This window comes from Hakea prostrata, unplaced genomic scaffold (genome assembly GCF_041222555.1).
Source record: "Hakea prostrata isolate BN-2017 unplaced genomic scaffold, UWA_Hpros_2 contig_34, whole genome shotgun sequence".
Lineage (NCBI taxonomy): Eukaryota > Viridiplantae > Streptophyta > Magnoliopsida > Proteales > Proteaceae > Hakea > Hakea prostrata.
Genome location: NW_028291153.1, coordinates 338,748 through 361,407, shown reverse-complemented (window position 1 = coordinate 361,407; position 22,660 = coordinate 338,748).

Sequence of the window (22,660 nt, the reverse complement as noted above, 5' to 3'; positions counted from 1 at the left end):
TGTTACGGGTACATTGTTAGTCGCTTCTTTACCAGCATTTGTATTGTTTGATACGGGTGCATCTCATTCATTCATTTCATCTACTTTTCTTTGTGAAGACTAACCTAACACCCAAATGTTTGTCTAGTTATTTATCAATTTGTACCCCTGTTGGGTCTGCTTTGTTAAACTAGATAAAGTGTTAGAGGAATGTCTGTTTGTGTTTGTGGTTTGAACTTGAAGGCAAGGTTGGTGTTGTTCGATATGAGAGATTTCGACGTGATCTTGGGAATTGATTGGTTGACATCCTACAACGCTGTGATCTTGTGCTCTTCAAAGAAGATCCAATTCCGATTGGAGGGAATTCAGTTTTGGAGTTCCAAGGAAGGAAGGGAAGAGTGAGCAAGAAGACTTTGACCGCTTTAATGCAAGTCCACTCCCTAGTGGAAGATGTTTCATCTGGAAGCAAGGTTAAGGAAAAGAAGAGACACTGAAAATGTCGGTGTAGTTTGTAACTTCGCTGATGTGTTTCCAGACGATTTATCGGGACTACCCCCGATAGAGAGGTTGAGTTTTCCATAGACTTAACTCCTGGAGGCGTCTCCGGTGTCTAAAGCTCCTTACGGGATGGCGCCTACCGAGCTAGAGGAGTTGCAAGCTCAGCTGAATGAACTCCTGGATAGAGGTTTTGTGCAGCCAAGTGTGTCACCCTGGGGAGCTCCGGTCTTGTTCGTTAAGAAGAAAGATGGTAGTATGCGCCTATGCATTGACTACGAGAGAGTTGAACAAGTTAACGATCAAGAACAGATACCCGTTGCCTCGGATTGATGACTGTTTGACCGGTTGAAGGGCGCGTCTGTTTTCTCGAAGATTGACTTAAGATCGGGGGTATCACCGGTTGAAAGTGAAGTCAAGTGATATCTTTAAGACGGCGTTCCGAACAAGGTATGGACACTATGAATTCAAAGTTATGCCTTTTGGCTTAACAAATGCCCCTGCCGTGTTCATGGACCTCATGAACCGGGTATTTCATGATGTGCTCGATAAGTTTGTGATCGTATTCATTGATGACATCTTGATTTACTCGAAGAATGAAGAAGAGCATGCGGAACATCTGAACTTCACTTTGCAAAGGTTGAGAGAAAAGAAACTCTATGCTAAGTTTGGCAAGTGTGACTTTTGGCTCTCAAGGGTAGTGTTTCTTGGCCATGTTGTTTCAGCCGAAGGTATTTGTGTCGACCCGGAAAAAGTGCAAACCGTTACCGATTGGGAAAGACCGAAGACCGTGACTGAGATAAGAAGTTTCCTTGGATTGGCAGGATACTATCGGAGATTTATCGAGAATTTTTCTAGGTTGGCTGCCCCTATGACTAAGCTAACTAGAAAGGAAGAGAAGTTCGTTTGGACCGAGTCTTGCGAGAGGAATTTTGAGGAGCTGAAGGTTAGATTGACAAGCGCCCGGTTTTGACTATACCTGATAGTTCCGGTGGGTTGACAGTCTACACCGATGCTTCCATGATCGGATTGGGTTGTGTGTTGATGCAACACGACAAAGTTGTGGCTTATGCTTCTCGGCAATTGAAAGACTATGAGCGGAATTATCCCACTCACGACTTAGAGCTTGCCGCCATTGTTTTTGCTTTAAAGATTTGGAGACATTACCTATACGGTGAGAAGATCGCTATCTTCACGAGATCATAAGAGTTTGAAATACTTCTTCACCCGAGAAAGAGCTGAATATGAGACAAAGAAGATGGCTGGAGGTTGGTTTACGACTATGATTGTGACATCCAATATCACCCGGGTAAAGCAAATGTAGTTGCGGATGCTCTTAGTAGGAAGAGTCGGAAGAAGGATTTGAACTTGTGTGCTTTGAGTCGACCTTTGTTGCTTGTCAATGGAAAGGTTTGGCTTAGAAGTGGTTCTGAGGGTTCGGATTGTATTCTTTTTGCCATGACGGCAAGATCCACCCTTAGAGACCGGATCGTCGCTTTGCAAAGTTCGACCCTGAAGCGAGAGAGAAGATTGGGAAGGTTGCCACGAATTCGAGAGATGGACCACCCTTTTAGTACATCTTTAGATGGTGCCTTATTGTTTAGAGGTGGACTACGTGTGCTGCTGTTGATGAAATCAAGAAGGAAATATTGAAAGAAGCACACCGGTCGATCTTTACAATACACCACAGGGGTACCAAAATGTATAAAGACTTAAGGGAACATTTTTGGTGGAATAGCTTGAAAGCGGATGTGGAAGACTTTGTTGCCAAGTGCGAGACTTGTCGAGCGTGTTAAAGCCGTTCGCCAACCTCCGTCCGGATTGCTTCAGCCCCTTCCCATTCCTAGTTGGAAGTGGGAAGATATATCCATGGACTTTGTGACTAGCTTGCCGCGGACAAGTAAAGGAAATGACACTGTGTGGGTGGTTGTAGATAGGTTGACTAAATCAGCCCATTTCATACCTATGAAGATCACCTACACTTTGGACAAGCTAGCTAGACTCTATGTGGACAACGTGGTTACGTCTACACGGTGTGCCGGTGAGTATTGTGTCCGACCGTGATCCTAGGTTCACCTCAAGGTTTTGGAATGGATTGCGAAAGCCACAGGAACCCAATTAAACCTGAGTACAGCTCATCATCCCCAGTCTAATGGACAATCTGAGCGGACGATTCAAATTTTAGAAGATATGCTTAGATCTTGTGTCACGCCCTCCCAGCCGGTACCCTATCTGGCATACCCGAGAGTGTGATCCACAGCCCGAAGATCAGGTATCGAGTGATCAACCTCCCACATAAACAATAACATAATCATGAACAATCATAACATGGGTGCGGAAGATAAATCATAGATCCAATAAAGAAAGAATGAATCATAAAAAAATAAATTATAAATTTTATTGGAGGTTTTTGTATCAAACGAGATAAGTAAAGTGAAGCAAAAATCCCACTTTACATCCAGCGGAAAAGTAGCTCTAAAAGAATAAACTAGACAAAACCTAATCCCAGTAACAAGTACATTGGGTAACTAAGTTATTCTCCACTTTATAGACAACATCCTTGTAAGTGTAAATCTCATAAATAGCACAAGGACGCTTCCACTCAATGGTCGGACTAAGCATCGTACGGAGCATAACCACCCGCGGGATCTTCAGAGTAATTGTGGTAACCGCAATCACCTTCCTGGAGATATGCCTCTTCGCCTTGCGCTTCTTCATAGGGACCGTCATAGTACTCAGTACCTGCAGGATAGTGTAACAAACATTGTACAATAAAGGAATGAGTTTCAAAGAAACTCAGTAAGGCAGTTAAAAATCCATAATAACATAAATGGCAGGATTCCAGAACAAACATAAATGCAATATGACATGAGACAAACAATGAATGAATGAATCTAACTCTATGTATGCTGGTCTCTATTGGCAGACATGCTTTAAGTCATAGCACCGTACTTCTTTAGGAAAGTCCACTCACATCCTCAACCATTTAAGATATCTTGGATTCTCTCACGGATCATTTCACCGGTCTTGAGCAGCCGATTGGTAATGGGTCCTTCATCCCTCGGGACAAACCTTGGCAGGGGGTTAAGTCAACACACTCTCTCACAACCATTTGGTATAAGTGCTTGGCGCATGTCGGGGGTAAAACCTAGCCAAATGCAAGTCTTCTACTTGGTTACATCAAGTCAGATCCGAGATACTTCCATTCCTCGTCCCCGACGATCCTTTCCGGTATCCTTCACACTAGAGTCAACGTATCCTATGGCACCGACCAACTCGGACTACGGACTCATCAACCCTATTGATCATCCACATATGGTAAACGGGAAGCTCTCACGTCCTCTCACGGGTTGGTTACCGGTCTTAAGCGCCCGTGAGCCCAAGTCTAACCATATGCAACCCTACCAATAAATGGCCCCCACAATGTGATTCCTGTCCTCTCACGGGTTGGTTAGCGGTCTTGAGCGCCCATGAATCCCCATTGCTACCACGGGTCGTTCGGTCTCAATACCCCTCCGATTAGGGTCTGACATAACAGGACATCCTAGCCAAACACTACTAGACAATCCTAGATATGTCATCCAACAGTTTTAGGAAGGTGTCCAGAGGGCATCTCCGGAAACATCCCATAATATTCCCGTAGTAGTCCAAGGACAGAAGTGTCGAAAGGACACCTCTCCTTTCCAAACCGTACTTAAGCATACACATGCATCAATTCATATCATCACATATATGGTAACTTCATATATGGAAAGAAATCAATAATTACAATCACTTGTATAACATTGGTAAGTAAATCATACATGAATCAATTTAATATGAATAAGTAATGCTACTGTAATCAAAGTTATGCAACAGTAGAATATCATTGTAAGAATCTAATTTAGGAAACATATTAATGGTATTCAAATATAGAAACTAGATTCATGCTATCTATGTAATTAAGGAAATAACCATCCTTACCTTTTATAACTCGCAAAGGGATCCTAAGAAATCAAGTAAGATCTTGGCAAACTTGAGAAGAAGGTCCTAAAAAAGTATATACAACATATTAGGAAAGATCCCTAACAGAAAAGATATCAAAACATCCGAAGACGGACCAAATCTGGAGTTGCTTTGTACTCATTGGTCGAGTGGATTGGTCGAGTGGTCCAGTCGACCAATCAGTCGACCAATGCAGACAGTAGCCTAAAAAAAACAGAGTTTTAAGATATGAAATCCGAATTTGGTGGTTCAAAAGGGTACTAATCAAGGGGTAGACTACATCAGTAGTATTCTAACAATTAGGGGACCTCAAAACACTAATCAAATCAAGATATCAAGATCCAAATTAGGAAACAAAAAGTTACCATAATTAACTCAAACATGGATCTTGATGAATTTGAAATAGAAAACAAAGACAAGAACAATAGGAGGATGGATCATTGCTTTCGGTAATGAAAACATGAAAACATAGATAGATCTTCATGGAATAAGGCTTAGAAGCATAAATCTAAATAAGGAAATAAAACCTACCATATATGTAACTATCATGCATCATGAAGAACACATAGTATGGTAGAAGAGAACATCTAGAAATCTATAGATTATGGATCATGGAAAGAAAACACAGGAATTAACTACTAACATGATCAATCAAAGATGATCCAAAGAGATCAGAATTCAGATTAGAAGTTTAACAGAGATTAAATCATGGTTTGATCATGATTCCTTCAAAAGCTTGCAATGATCATGGTTAAGATCATTGTTCTAGCCTCAAATCCTTAGGATGATCATGAGAACATGTTCGAGAGATGTTTGCAACGAGAGAATGCAGCATCTCTTCTCTGTCTCAACTCAAAAAGGAAAGAAAAACAAAGATGGAGGAGAAGAAGAGAGAGTAGACATACCTTTTGATGCAAAAAGAAGAGTTCCGACGAAGATCCGTCAAGAAAACACCAAGGATGCAAGAGAGATGACTTGCGAGAGGTCTTTGGTTCGTTCCGAGGAGGGTTTGGAGGCAGCAAATACGAAGTGGACTCGAGATTGGACTTAAATAGAGCAAGAACAACCTAATTGCCAAAGACAGCACTCATTGGTCGAGTGGATTGGTCGACTGGCCCGATCGACCAATCGGTCGACCAATGCTTGACAACGAAGGCCAAAACAGGGAATTGAAGGTCCAGATCAAATCCAATCCTAAAGGGGTTTTGCACACAAGTCAAGTGACTTACCTAATAGGTAGAAATGCCTTCAAACCAAGATAGAGAGCACTCCAAGTCCATCAACTAATTAGATCTTCATCAGGATTCAGTTTCCATAAATAGAACCTCATCATCAACTTTCATGGATTCAAAGCCGGACACCAAGTCCTCTACTTGGGATGGCCCAAAGCTGACTTCTTACTTTACTTCGGGTCATCGGACCTACAAATAACAAGGTTTTCGGATCAAGGTTAGGGCTGGGTTTTACATTCTCCCCCCTTAAAGAAATTTCGTCCCCGAAATTGAAAGCGTACTGTGCTTCCAAAGAGGTAAGGAAACTTCTCCTTCATATCTTCTTCCTTCTCCCAAGAAGCTTCTTCAGGGGTATGGTTCTTCCACCGAATCTTCACCAAAGGAATGGCGCGATTCCGCAGCTGCTTGTCCTTCCTATCCAAGATTTCGGCCGGTTCTTCATCATAGGTCAAATCAGCACTAAGTCCTTCGGTGCTTGCTGCAAAATGTGTTCCGGATTCTCTATGTATTTTCGGAGCATCGAAATATGAAACACATTGTGCACACCAGCAAGAGGCGGAGGTAATGCTAATCGATACGCAACAGGTCCAACCTTTTCCAAAATCTCGAAAGGTCCAATGTAACGAGGGCTAAGCTTTCCCTTAACATTGAATCTCATCACACCCTTCGTTGGTGAGACCTTCAGAAAGACTTTCTCTCCAACTTGAAATTCCAAATCGGTCCTTCTCTTATCAGCATAAGATTTCTGTCTCGATGCGAGACTTAATCCTTTCTCTTATCATATCTACCATAGCCTTGTAGCTTCAATCATCTCTGGACCTAAGACTTTTCTTTCACCTGTCTCAGTCCAGTACAAAGGTGTCCTACAAGTACTACCATACAAAGCCTTGAATGGAGCCATGCCTATTGTGGCTTGATAACTGTTGTTATAGGCAAACTCAACCAAAGCTAGGTGTTCATCCCAATTACCACCCATATCCACCACACAAGATCTGAGCATGTCTTCCAATGTCTGAATTGTCCGCTCGGAGTTGTCCATCGACCGTGGATGATGAGCTGTACTCAAGTTCAATTGGGTTCCCAAGGCCTTCCGCAAACTATTCCAAAACCTTGAGGTGAACCTAGGATCACGATCCGAGACAATACTCAATGGCACACCATGCGGACGAACCACATTATCCACATAAAGCCTTGCTAGCTTATCCAGAGTATGAGTGATCTTCATAGGAATGAAATGGGCTGATTTGGTCAACCTATCAACAATCACCCACACAGTGTCATTGCCTTTACTTGTCCGAGGCAAACTAGTCACAAAGTCCATGGAGATATCTTCCCACTTCCAACTAGGAATAGGAAGGGGTTGAAGTAAACCAGATGGAGGTTGTCGAACGGCTTTCACACGCTGGCAAGTCTCACACTTGGCAACAAAATCATCAACATCCGCCTTTAAACCAATCCACCAAAAATGTTCCTTCAAGTCCTTGTACATCTTGGTGCTTCCGGGGTGTCTGAAAGAAAGACCGACTGGTGTGCTTCCTTCAATATTTCTTTCTTAACTTCCTCGTTTGCAGGCACACACAGTCTTCCTCTAAACAACAAAGCACCACCCATGGATATACCAAAGTCGGGGTCCGACTCAGGATTCGAAGAAATCTTCTCAACTTTGATCAAAAACTCTTGATCAGAACTCTGCAGGGCAACAATCTTATCTCTAAGACCAGATCTTGCCATCATGGCAGAAAGAATAAAATCAGAATTCTCAGGAACGATTTCCAAATCAAAACTCTCAATAGAAGACCACAATGGTAAACTCAAAGCATTCAATTCCAAAGTCTTCTTCTGGTTCTTCCTACTAAGAGCATCAGCAACAACATTTGCTTTCCCGGGATGATACTTGAATATCACAATCATAATCGGAGACTAGTTCCAACCATCTCCTTTGTCTCATGTTCAACTCCTTTTGGGTAAAGAAGTATTTCAAACTCTTATGATCCGTGAAAATGGCAATCTTCTCACCGTAAAGATAATGTCTCCAAATCTTCAAAGCAAAGACAACGGCGGCATGTTCTAGATCGTGAGTGGGGTAATTCCGCTCATAATCCTTCAATTGCCGAGAAGCATAGGCTACGACCTTGCCATGTTGCATCAGTACACAACCCAAACAAATCTTTGACGCATCGGTATAAACTGTCATACCACCGAAACTATCAGGTATAGTCAAAACCGGGGCACTTGTCAATCTATCTTTCAGCTCTTGGAAATTCTTCTCACAGGGCGTCGGACCAAACAAACTTCTCTTCTTTCTGGTCAACTTAGTCATAGGAGCAGCCAACCGAGAAAAGTTCTCAATAAACCTTCGGTAGTAACCCGCCAATCCAAGAAAACTTCTTATTTCCGTTCTCGACTTCGGTCTCTCCCAATCAGCCACAACTTGGACTTTTTCCAGGATCGACACGAATACCTTCGGCTGAAACTACATGACCAAGGAATACCACTCTCTTAAGCCAGAAATCACACTTGCTAAACTTAGCGAACAACTTCTTTTCCCGCAACCTTTGCAAAGTGAAACTTAGATGACTCGCATGCTCTTCTTCGCTCTTCGAATAGATCAAGATGTCATCAATGAAAACAATCACAAACTTATCAAGCACATCATGAAATACTCGGTTCATGAGGTCCATGAACACCGCGAGGAGCATTGGTCAATCCGAAGGGCATGACTCTAAACTCGTAGTGACCATACCGCGTTCGGAAAGCTGTCTTGAAGATATCACTAGACTTCACTTTCAATTGGTGATATCCGGACCTTAAGTCAATCTTTGAGAACACAACTGCACCCTTCAACTGATCGAAGAGATCATCGATTACTGGCAGCGGATATCTATTCTTGATAGTCAACTTGTTCAACTCACGGTAGTCGATGCACAAGCGCATACTACCGTCTTTCTTCTTGACGAACAAGACCGGAGCTCCCCAAGGTGACACACTAGGCTGCACGAAACCTCTATCAATGAGCTCATTCAACTGATTTTGCAACTCTTTCAACTCAGTAGGAGCCATCCTATACGGAGCTTTAGATACCGGAGCAGCACCGGGGACGAGATCAATAGAGAATTCGACATCTCTGTCCGGAGGCACTCCGATAGATCATCGGGGAAGACATCAACAAAGTTGCAGACAACTCGACTTCATCGACTCTTTTCTCCACTATACCCTTGCCTTCGGATGAAGCATCATCCACTAGGGCATAGACTTGCATCGGTCAGCGAGACAGCACCTTCTTACAAACCCTTCTCTTTTCACCCCGAAATTCAAAGACCGGACTTCCACAAATATGGAACTGAATCTTCTTTGAGGAACAAAGGAACACACAGCTTTGTGGGCTGTCAACCAATCGATTCCCAAAATAACATCGAAGTCCTTCATGTCAAGAATCACAAAATTGGCTTCCAAGTTCTTCTCACCAATCAACACAGGACATTTAGATAACCCCTTATCTAGTTTCACAACAGGACCAGTAGGTGTACTAATCAATAAACAACTAGACAACTTCTCGGGGATTAGGTTAGTCTTCTTGATGAATGCGAGATGACATGAACGAATGAGATGCACCCGTATCAAATAAGACAAATGCAGAAATAGAAGCGACTAACAATGTACCTGTAATCACATCATGGCTTGGATCCTGCTCAGATTTGGAAATACTGAAAACTCTACCGAGGGAGGAGCAGGAGCACTCTTCACCAATGGGGCGGGCTCTGGAGCGGGCCGCTTCGGACAGCACGAGCAAAATGACCAGCTTGCTTGCGGTAGAAACAAACAGGATTGCTGGATCCAACGGGGGTGGCTGCAACAGAGGGCTTCGAACAAAAGGCCTTGCACTTGCACTTGCACTTGCACTTGCACTTGCTGGTGGTCGGTTTCCGCCATCTTGTCTAAACCGGCCGGGCTGCTGAAAACCCGTGTTCGACCTACACTCTTAGCCCGAAAGGTAGGAGTGGGGTAGGGTGTAGGTCTCACAAAACGACGGTCATTGCGATCCACCAAACCGAGAATTCCTTGACTGCCAAGGCTTTTGCACACGAGCACTTTCCTTCTCTGTTTCTTCCAACTTCTTCGAGTTACGCACCACTTGAGCATAGCTCACTATAGGCTGACTCGTGAGGTAAGCTTTAATGGCGGGCGCAGTCCTTTGAAGAACTTCTTTGCTTTGGCGAGGTCTTCCTTCAAAGAATCTGGAGCAAAGAAATGAAGCTCCTCGAACTTCCGTTGGTACTCCAACACGGACAGAGTTCCTTGAGTCGGGAATCATAAACTCAGCTTCCTTCGCATCTTTCACCGCCTCGGGAAAGTAGTTCATACAAAAAGCCTCTTTGAATAACTCCCAAGTTAGAACTCCCGCATGCAAACCTTCCAAAATAGGACGAGTGGAGATCCACCATGCATCGGCTTCTTGTTGCAACTTCTGTTCAGCAAACAAAATCTTCGAGCTTCCGAGCATTGCGATGTCGGAAAGCCTTCTCCAACTCACGAAGCCACTTGTTAGGAAACAAGGGGTCCTTGGTAACTCCGAGTAAAAGTGGGTACTTGCATCTTGAGAAAACTCTCCATCAGGGGAGTATGAGGAGTTCCAGCTAAACCTCCCGCATTCGGGATGGCGGCATGAGGATTCACATTAGCACCAGCCCGGGTCTCATTATGCGAGTCATGAAACCCACCAACATCTGGTTGAACCGAGCTGCTTGCTGCTGCATCATATTGCCCATAATATTGGCAATATCTCTCAAAACTTCCAACATTCGGGGCACCGGGGATCTCATGAGTACCCCGATCAGCATTTGGTATCTCACCACCTCCATGAGGTACTTCACCACCTCCCTGAGGTACTTCCCCACTTCCATGACCACTGGATTCACCACGCCCACTTCTCAGAGTAACCATTCTGCAAAACCGAGAACATCAAAATACCGAATTTCGAAGATTCAACATAAACTACAAGTCCAAATGATTTGAAAACTTAAATCATGCTCAAATATATCCATATAGTCATCAAACAATATTCCATAAGGCAAAAATCACATTTTCCAAAAATTCAACAACAAATGAGGTCACTGTGACCATTGGTCGAGTGATTGGTCGAGTGACCCAGTCGACCAATGAGTCAACCAATGAAGACAGAATGCGAAAATTCGCATTATAAGCCTCATTTTCACATTCCAACCTCATTCTAACTTCTTCCAAAGGTGAGAGAGCTCTAGGGAAAATCTCCAAGAGTTCCCACAAGTGTTCTTGAGGTGATTTAGTGCTTCAACAACAACACCACAACACACCATCTTCACAAACAAGGTAAATCTCTCATTCTTTCTTCCATTTTCATCTTCTCATGCTTGCATTTCAATAAAACCATGCTTTACTTGTATCCAATGCTTAGAAATCATGTTTAGGAATGCTTAGAAACATATTCCCTAGGTTTTAAACACAATGACATGCATAGACAACAAGTTTTAACACATTGGTGCTCATCTCGCAAAGTTTTATACCGAAATCGATATCTTTAGAAAAATTTCGTTTTCTCTCAAACCGCTTGAAATTTTCGCACGAGATCAAATGCTACATGCTCAAGATGACATTGTAGATAGGTCCATACAATTTGATTTAACCAATTTCAACTTTTCAAAAATCCAATTTTGACCTAAATTGCAAAATCCCCAAATTTCCTTCTTGCTGAATTTTTCGCTTTAATCCAAGTTTTCGATCGATTTTCATCAAACCGACTTCATAGACATGAAATTCCAAGTATTGCGCACATGCTAGTATGTTCAAATCAAATTTCCCCCAAATTTGAAATTTTCCGAAAAAATTACGAAAATACCCTTTTGGCTCAAATCTTAAAATAGCACTAATTGGAATTGTCTCTTGTCTCTTTCACAGATACACCATGCAGAGGGGAGGGCGAGGACGAGGTAGAGGTCGTGGTCGCATCGTAGGTGCTCTTAGGGGCAGAGGTCAGGTTCCTTTCGAGCCTAGAGAGGAGGTTAGGAGACCAGACATGTTTGACACACCTCAGGCCGAGTTCCTGTACGAGGCCTACTTCAGCTACTACAACATCGAGATGGGACGTCTACTTCACTTACGCCAGCTCAGAGCCTTTAGGATTCGGCAGAGGTTCGACACATTACAGTGGACTCATCTCTTCACCGAGGATCTGCCGGTATACCCGGAACTAGTGAGGTTGTTCTTCAGCAACCTTACTTACACAGAGGAGGCTCGAGGCCAAGGACATCCACTTAGACTTGTCCTCAGGAGCAGGGTCTTCCAGACTCAGATTCGCTTCTCTACCCGGACACCGGCTGAGATCTTGCAGGTTCCTTACTATCCTCGGCGGTGTGTGTGGATACCTGCGCAGAGCGGATCTGGACAGCCATCCGATGCCGTACGAGCTTCGCGAGATATGCTCCACGCTATGGGATAGCCGTCGATGCTTCACACCGTGGACTAGCGGACGGATGACGGGTTCTGCGCACGTATTATCGGTCGCATAGTCGGCCGAAACATCATGCCGAAAGCCGGACATCACCATCGGGTCACGGTGATGGAGGCCTTAGTCATCTACCGCATCTACATGGGCTTCGAGATCGATCTCTCCTACATCATTCAGCAGGTCATGCTTGGACTTAGTTCTGCGGCCTAGCATGCGGAACCTTTGCTATGGGAGGCTTCGACTTTGATCTTCGGGCATTTCGGGGTGAGTTTCGAGGATACACCGATGGACACTAGATCACGGGGATACCCTATTGGGACTCGGACCATTCGTCGGATGAGACTACAGCGATCGGAGAGATCTCCTGGTCCGGAGGGTGAGGATGATGATGAATCGAGAGGATGAGGATCGGGGATCGGAGGATGGAGGAGAGGATATCGGTCCCGATAGTGATGATCAGGCCGGAGATGATGCGGATATGCGCGAGGCTGAGCTCGTGCATCACGAGTTCCCTTCATCACACTTCGAGGTAGGTGGCCCTTCACATGCGGTTCCGGAGACTTCAGATCTTGGTGCACAGATGAGATCGATGACTTCCATGCTAGAGAGGATGGAGGTCGGACAGAGCAGATGTACGAGAGGATGGAGTCACGACGGGATAGGATAGAGCATCGGGTGACTCAGCTAGCGAGAGGAGTTCGAGCATACGAGAGATCGGAGCGAGATCACCTAGATAGACCGTACCTTAGGATTTCCATTTATGCATTTCAGATGTAATCGTTGTAAAAACTTTTGAAATTAATGAAGTTCATTTTGTTTCTCTTTAATTATTGTATGTTATGCAACTTTCTTTTCCTTGCATTAGTGACATTTGTTCAAGTATAATTATGGTATGTTATTCAGAAATGTTCTGTTATGCCTCAAAGGTCCAGTTTCTAATTCAGTGTTCTATTATTCACTTCTAAGAGTAGAAGAGTCACTTCAAATCAATGACTCAGGAATGTATAGTTGTTGTCTTTTGTGGTTAGGATCTCCTCGAACCTTGGGCTCTGATACCAATCATCACGCCCTCCCAGCCGGTACCCTATCCGGCATACCCGAGAGTGTGATCCACAGCCCGAAGATCAGGTATCGAGTGATCAACCTCCCACATAAACAATAACATAATCATGAACAATCATAACATGGGTGCGGAAGATAAATCATAGATCCAATAAAGAAAGAATGAATCATAACTGAATCAGAATAATAGATATAATCAGAGTATCCAACAGATAAGTAAAGTGAAGCAAAAATCCCACTTTACATCCAGCGGAAAAGTAGCTCTAAAAGAATAAACTAGACAAAACCTAATCCCAGTAACAAGTACATTGGGTAACTAAGTTATTCTCCACTTTATAGACAACATCCTTGTAAGTGTAAATCTCATAAATAGCACAAGGACGCTTCCACTCAATGGTCGGACTAAGCATCGTACGGAGCATAACCACCCGCGGGATCTTCAGAGTAATTGTGGTAACCGCAATCACCTTCCCCTGGAGATATGCCTCTTCGCCTTGCGCTTCTTCATAGGGACCGTCATAGTACTCGGTACTGCAGGATAGTGTAACAAACATTGTACAATAAAGGAATGAGTTTCAAAGAAACTCAAGAAGGCGATTAAAAATCCATAATAACATAAATGGCGGGATTCCGAACAAACATAAATGCAATATGACATGAGACAAACAATGAATGAATGAATCTAACTCTATGTATGCTGGTCTCTATTGGCAGACATGCTTTAAGTCATAGCACCGTACTTCTTTAGGAAAGTCCACTCACATCCTCAACCATTTAAGATATCTTGGATTCTCTCACGGATCATTTCACCGGTCTTGAGCAGCCGATTGGTAATGGGTCCTTCATCCCTCGGGACAAACCTTGGCGGGGGTTAAGTCAACACACTCTCTCACAACCATTTGGTATAAGTCTTGGCGCATGTCGGGGTAAAACCTAGCCAAATGCAAGTCTTCTACTTGGTTACATCAAGTCAGATCCAGATACTTCCATTCCTCGTCCCTGACGATCCTTTCCGGTATCCTTCACACTAGAGTCAACGTATCCTATGGCACCGACCAACTCGGACTACGGACTCATCAACCCTATTGATCATCCACATATGGTAAACGGGAAGCTCTCACGTCCTCTCACGGGTTGGTTACCGGTCTTAAGCGCCCGTGAGCCCAAGTCTAACCATATGCAACCCTACCAATAAATGGCCCCCACAATGTGATTCCTGTCCTCTCACGGGTTGGTTAGCGGTCTTGAGCGCCCATGAATCCCCATTGCTACCACGGGTCGTTCGGTCTCAATACCCCTCCGATTAGGGTCTGACATAACAGGACATCCTAGCCAAACACTACTAGACAATCCTAGATATGTCATCCAACAGTTTAGGAAGGTGTCCAGAGGGCATCTCCGGAAACATCCCATAATATTCCCGTAGTAGTCCAAGGACAGAAGTGTCGAAAGGACACCTCTCCTTTCCAAACCGTACTTAAGCATACACATGCATCAATTCATATCATCACATATATGGTAACTTCATATATGGAAAGAAATCAGTAATTACAATCACTTGTATAACATTGGTAAGTAAATCATACATGAATCAATTTAATATGAATAAGTAATGCTACTGTAATCAAAGTTATGCAACAGTAGAATATCATTGTAAGAATCTAATTTAGGAAACATATTAATGGTATTCAAATATAGAAACTAGATTCATGCTATCTATGTAATTAAGGAAATAACCATCCTTACCTTTTATAACTCGCAAAGGGATCCTAAGAAATCAAGTAAGATCTTGGCAAACTTGAGAAGAAGGTCCTAAAAAAGTATATACAACATATTAGGAAAGATCCCTAACAGAAAAGATATCAAAACATCCGAAACAGACCAAATCTGGAGTTGCTGTACTCATTGGTCGAGTGGATTGGTCGAGTGGTCCAGTCGACCAATCAGTCGACCAATGCAGACAGTAGCCTAAAAAAAAACAGAGTTTTAAGATATGAAATCCGAATTTGGTGGTTCAAAAGGGTACTAATCAAGGGGTAGACTACATCAGTAGTATTCTAACAATTAGGGGACCTCAAAACACTAATCAAATCAAGATATCAAGATCCAAATTAGGAAACAAAAAGTTACCATAATTAACTCAAACATGGATCTTGATGAATTTGAAATAGAAAACAAAGACAAGAACAATAGGAGGATGGATCATTGCTTTCGGTAATGAAAACATGAAAACATAGATAGATCTTCATGGAATAAGGCTTAGAAGCATAAATCTAAATAAGGAAATAAAACCTACCATATATGTAACTATCATGCATCATGAAGAACACATAGTATGGTAGAAGAGAACATCTAGAAATCTATAGATTATGGATCATGGAAAGAAAACACAGTAATTAACTACTAACATGATCAATCAAAGATGATCCAAAGAGATCAGAATTCAGATTAGAAGTTTAACAGAGATTAAATCATGGTTTGATCATGATTCCTTCAAAAGCTTGCAATGATCATGGTTAAGATCATTGTTCTAGCCTCAAATCCTTAGGATGATCATGAGAACATGTTCAGAGATGTTTGCAACAGAGAATGCAGCATCTCTTCTACTGTCTCAACTCAAAAAGGAAAGAAAAACAAAGATGGAGGAGAAGAAGAGAGAGTAGACATACCTTTTGATGCAAAAAGAAGAGTTCCGACGAAGATCCGTCAAGAAAACACCAAGGATGCAAGAGAGATGACTTGCGAGAGGTCTTTGGTTCGTTCCAGAGGGTTTGGAGGCAGCAAATACGAAGTGGACTCGAGATTGGACTTAAATAGAGCAAGAACAACCTAATTGCCAAAGACAGCACTCATTGGTCGAGTGGATTGGTCGACTGGCCCAGTCGACCAATCAGTCGACCAATGCTTGACAAAGCAAGGCCAAAACAGGGAATTGAAGGTCCAGATCAAATCCAATCCTAAAGGGGTTTTGCACACAAGTCAAGTGACTTACCTAATAGGTAGAAATGCCTTCAAACCAAGATAGAGAGCACTCCAAGTCCATCAACTAATTAGATCTTCATCAGGATTCAGTTTCCATAAATAGAACCTCATCATCAACTTTCATGGATTCAAAGCCAGACACCAAGTCCTCTACTGGGATGGCCCAAAGCTGACTTCTTACTTTACTTCGGGTCATCGGACCTACAAATAACAAGGTTTTCGGATCAAGGTTAGGGCTGGGTTTTACATCTTGTGTGGTGGACATGGGTGGAAATTGGGATGAACACTTAGCTTTAGTGGAGTTTGCCTATAACAACAGTTATCAATCAACAATAGGCATGGCTCCTTTTAAAGCTTTGTACGGTAACACTTGTAGAACGCCTTTGTATTGGACTGAGACAGGTGAAAGAAAAGTCTTAGGCCTGGAAATGATTGAAGCTACAAGTGCTATGGTCGACATGATTAGAGAGAGGATTAAGTCTGCTCAGTCAAGACAGAAATCCTATGCCGACAAGAGAAGGACCGATCTGGAGTTTCCTATTGGAGAGAAAGTTTTCCTTAAAGTATCACCTATGAAAGGTGTGATGAGATTCAATGTGAGAGGAAAGCTTAGCCCCCGCTTCATCGGACCTTTTGAAATCTTGGAAAGGGTTGGACCTGTTGCTTATCGCTTGGCCTTGCCTCCATCTCTTGCTGGAGTTCACAATGTGTTCCATGTTTCGATGCTTCGGAAGTACATAGAGAACCCGGAACACATACTACAACAAGCACCCGAAGGACTTAGTGCTGATCTTTCTTACGATGAAGGACCAGCTGAAATCCTAGATAAAAAGGACAAGCAACTGCGGAATCGCACCATCCCTTTGGTGAAGATTCGATGGAAGAACCATACCCCGGAAGAAGCTTCATGGGAAAAGGAAGAAGAAATGAAGGAGAAGTTTCCTCATCTTTTTGGGAGCACAGGTACGCTTTCAATTTCGAGGATGAAATCCTTTAAAGGGGGGAAGAATGTAAAATCCAGCTTTTACCTAACCTTGACCCGACCCGGTCATTGTTATGTTTGTAGGTCCAAAGACCCGAAGTGGTGGTAGGAGGGACTTATGGGCCCTACTGGTTGATGACGTAATGTCGGGATTCCAGTTTATGGACATTGATGATGCTGCTCCTTCCTTGAGCACATTACTAGTGCTAAGTTAGAATCTGCACACTGATGAAGAGCGAGACAGTTGAAATAGCAAACAGACTCTTGTGCATAATCCGAAGGTACTCCCTGAACCTAGACCTCTTGAGTGAACTGTAGGAGAAAACCCCATGCAATTTGACCTTGTATAGCCCTCCAAGTCCGCACCTAAAGTTGCTGAACTACTCTATAAAATTTCTGCAGAGATTGTTTTGGTCGATACTATTGGTCGATACCATCGACCAAAGGTATCGACCAACAAGTCTGCTGAGCCCAGATTTAAAGATTCTTGGAATATTCTTTTCTATTTATTTATTCCTCGAGACTGGAGCCCTATTCTCGCGTTTTTAACATCTGGGAACGTGAGAGAGCCTCCCAAGAACTCCTCCTTGGTAGTGGTGAAGCATCTTCTTCATCAATCATTGCCAACCACTCATTCCTACTTTCTTGTTCCACTTTAAAGGTATGACTCTCTCTCCTAATCACTTTCTCACTCATCTTTTCTCTATTTTACTGTTGGGACCATGGCCAAGGTGCTGCAACCTTGCATACACCTTGCCATGAACCTTCTAAACCCCATACAATGATGTTTTCACCGATATGACTATGATTGATTCACCTCATGATCATTGACTACACATTTCCATGATTTATTGCTTACCAACTTGCTTTATTTACCAAAACTGAGATGAAGCTCATGATTAACCAAATCTATACCTTGCATATGTGCTCCATGTTACTTCTAAACGATTCCCTACCTAATCCCCCATGTTTTCCCCTAATTTGCATTGAGATATAGCCAATGCCATGATCTACAACTCTTAACCTTAATATGTCAATTTGGGGATTTCCAAATGGACCATTGGATTATGAAAGTTTCTTGATAATTAGTGTCCCCATGTTGTGCTTAGACTATCCTCCAAGTTTCATGTCAATCCGAGACCCGGAAGACCAAATCGGGCAAGAATCCGAAAAGCCAGCTTGCTGTCTCCGGAATTGATTTGGTCGATACTATTGGTCGATACTATCGACCAAATGTATCGACCAATAGAGTTGCTGTCAGCAACTTTTGCCTAGTTCTGATTCGTTTGATCTCCGATTGTTCTGATTTCTTCTCTAACCTTTCATATATGCTTGTTTGGGACTTTAAGACTATTTGGGCCACTGCTTGTGATCTTGGACCATTCTCTTCTCCGATTCAAGGTAAGGATAGTTATCGATGTAATTACCTAGGATATGGAAATCTTGACTTGGTATTCCTAACCTAGTAAATATAGTTTCTATTTCATATTCTTATCGTGTTAGACTTGCTACATATGTCTTTTAACAGTAGCTTTGTGTTTACATTATATTACTTCAATGTTTTATCATGTTTATCAATTTCAATATATGATGACTTATGTCAATGTCATGAATTGAATGTTTATTATGACGTTGTATCTTGTGAACTGATATGATGAACTTGGGCATGTGATTGCTTAAGTATAACTTGGGATTGAGGGGTACCCTACTGGTGCTTCTGTCCTTGGACATCGGAGGGAATAGTATGGGATGTTCTCCGAAGGTGTCCATTGACGCTTTCCCGGGTTATTGAATGACATGCATAGGATTTGTCTAGATGTATGGCTAGGATGTCCCTATCATATCAGACCCGATTCGGAAGGGCATTGAGACCGAACAACCCGTGGTAGTAGTGTGAATTTGTGGGCGCTCAAGACCGGTATCCACTCCGTGAGAGGACATAAATTGCATTACGGTTACCCGTAAGGGGCCATTTATTGGTAGGGTTACAAATGGCTAGACTTGGGCTCACGGGCACTCAAGACCGGTGAAATGATCCGTGAGAGGGACGTGAGAGCTTCCCGTTTACCATTTGTGGATGACCAATAGGGTTGATGAGTCCGGTGAGTAATATCCGTGACTCTAGTGTGAAGGATACCGGAAAGGATCCCGAGAGGGGAGGAATGGAAGTATCTGGAACTGGCATGATATGATTAAGTAGATGACTTGCATTGGGCTAGGCTATACCCTGACATGCGCCAATACTTAGACCAAACGGTGATGTGAGAGAGCGGTGACCGAAACCCCAACCATGGATTTGTCCGAGAGGGATGCAGGACCCAATTCCCCCCGGTGATGAGTGACTGAGACTACCTAAAGAAGTATGGTGCTATGACTTAAAGCATGTCTACCATAGATGACCAGCATACTTAGAATAAAGTCATATTGCATTATATGCCTCATATCATCTGCATCATTTTATGATTATCTTGTGGTTTATGTGTGGTGGGATAACTTCCTTGCTGAGTTTGTTTGAACTCATTCCTTTTCTATTGCAATATTTTGTTAGGCTATTCTACAGGTGATTACTCTGATGGCACCCTCCCTGAGGCGGACCCAGATACCTCATACTACCATCCGGAGGCTGGCTACGTTGAAGACTTCGGTGACCATACCGAAGAAGATTACCAGGCGTACCAGGGTTAGCCCCGGAGTTGTATGGGAGCAGTCATGTTGGGTCTCCATGGTCCTCAACTTTGAAGAAGATATATTTATTATGGAGGAGACTTATGAGTAGTTACCCCTTCTTTTGTGACAGTATACTTAGAAGAATTGTAATAACTTTAACTTACCTTTATAACTTGAGACTTGTACTTAACTAAATTTTGACCTCACTTCCGTTTGGTGAAGGAGTGGATTCCGCCCATTGCCTTCTTAATTTATCTGATTTGATATTTATTTCCGCACTCTGATTATGTCTGACACCTTATTTCTGAATTCCATGATCATTCATTGTTAGTTTATGATTATTATCTGTTCATGATTGTATTATCGTCGATGTGGATTATGTGGTCCCTGAACTATGGATCTTCGGGGCTGTGGATCACATCTCGGGTATGCCAGATAGGGTACCGGCTTGGTGGATGTGACACTTATTGTATTTCTCCGGAAATCTTTAAGTAAAGGCATTGTTTCAAACAACTAATACCTAATGCAACAGCAATTCAAGTGGCTAGCAAAGTTCAAGATGAAGTTAATTTCTTATTTCTTCAAAAGATCGAAGAGGCCAGTATCAAAACAATTACAAGAGCTGGATACAATCTTCGGTCAAAAAAAAAAGTCATCATCGGTGATTATTAAGAAGTCATACAAGATCGGCACAACTTTGCTAGAACAAACATATGAGTCAACCATTGATGTGGATTCAAGGAAAAGAAGAGGAGAAATGAGGATTACAAGAAATATCTCGGTATGCATAAGGTCCTCCGCAATTTCATACTCTTTGTCCAGCTTGTCCAGGAGAAGCATGGTCCTCGACCAAACTTGCATTCAAGATGAGCTCGTCATAATTGACTTCTTCCAGGGGAGAATAAACAGGAGAATCTTCCAGATAATGCATAATATCTGGATCGGAAGGTGGAGGATCAATCTTATCTTTGGTCCGATCGGGAGGAGGAATACCCGGTTCGGTAAATACTTCAGGATGGCAAACAACACTGTAGGGAGTCGTATCAAAATGAGGGTCCTTCCTTAATATTGATTCCCATACTTCGTTCTCACCATCCCGGTACGCCTGCAAGTTATTAGCATTCAGCATATCAACAAAAGTCTTACTGTGTAAATACTTGAAGACGCAGGCTTTGCGAACATCAATTGGAAGGGATTCGGGCAAAGGAACGACAGCTTGCCTTTGGGGTAACGTTTCAGATCCTTTGGCTCCTGACTTTCCAACTGCTCGCTCCAGTTGCCGAATCTTCTCCCTGGCATCATCCAAGTCCGACTGAAGACGAGCGATCATCGAATTCTTTTCTCCTACAACCTCCCAATCTAGTTTCCGAAGGTGAGCAATCTCAGCATCTTTAGCTTCAGAGATTTCCCGAAGCCTGAAAACTTCATTGCTCAACCTATTTAGCCTAGAGGCTGCTTCCACTTGGTTGTGGAAGTTACCAGTAAGACTCCTGCAAATAACTTTCGAGTTAAAAAGGAGCAGAAGAGTAATTTTTCAGAATCAAAAGATAATGAAGAAAGACTTACATCACCAGTGACTTCATAAAGACTTCATCTGAGAGTTTGGAAAGCATTGCGCTCTCAGAAGTAATTCGAGCAGCAGTGCACCATTCCAACGCTCTGTCAAACTCGTTTGACACAAATTCGGGCGAAGGATGAGAAGGATGAGCTACATCAAGAGAAGGATGAGCTGCATCACCTGTCACCCGACGGCGCTTCCTAGTGGCAAAAACCTCCAACTCCAAAGGAGAGGAGGAGGATGCCAAACAAGCACTAGAATTGGAAATAGGAGCAGCACCTACTGGGACCACACCTTCATCAAGCGCCAACATAGTTGCCTCAGATGCCCGAAGAGTCTCCTTCGGGGGTGCACCAACGGTCTCTGCAGCAGGGGCGTCAGCAGCGCCATCAAAAACGGAGTGATCAAGATCTTCCTGGGAAAGACGAGCGATCATTTCGGGCAAAAGAGGCGTATGGGCGGCATCAATAGAAACTGTGGGAATCTAACTTGAAGATTCACCAACAGCAGTCGCCTTACGCTTGGAGGATTCACTAGCTGAAACCACCTCACTGGCCCCAACCACCGCCGACGGAACGATTTTCTTGCTAGACTTCGCTCTGATAAAGTTCGGGTTGATCTTGGGAGCCACTATCTAAACAAAAAAGCCGTATCAGTACAGATATCCAACGACGACAAAAAAAAAGGGAAAACCCTAGTTCTCTACCACTTAAGAAAACCCGATTAACTAAACCCCAAGTACTACTACTGTGCAGTTTACTCGGGGGGAAGTAGGGAAAGAGATGAGTAATCAAAAAAACTCACTGAGTAATCAAAAAAACTCACTTGTTCAGAAGTTGATAGAGTTAGTGTTGGAGTACGAGGAATACGGAAGCAGGCAGAAGGACGGAATGTCGCTTTAGCACTTTAGCAAATCTAACTTGCAGATAGCAGGATAGATGGAGAGTACCCACGAAGGCTTTAAATAGCCTCAGGTATTCAGACGACGATTGAAAGCTAAGGACAACCAATGGCCCAGATCGAAATGACGCTTCGAAATCCGCAGAAAGCAAGATCAACTGTCGGAGGGATGCCACATGGAAACATGTGGAGGCTAGCACCCGATGCAGAGATACCTCCAATTGTCGCACCGCCATTGTAATAATGGGTGTATTTCCGATTCATTGGAAACAGTGAATGGTATACCAAAGCAAGAAAACTTTTGGACTTCGCAGATACGAGAAGGGAAACGTGTGAAC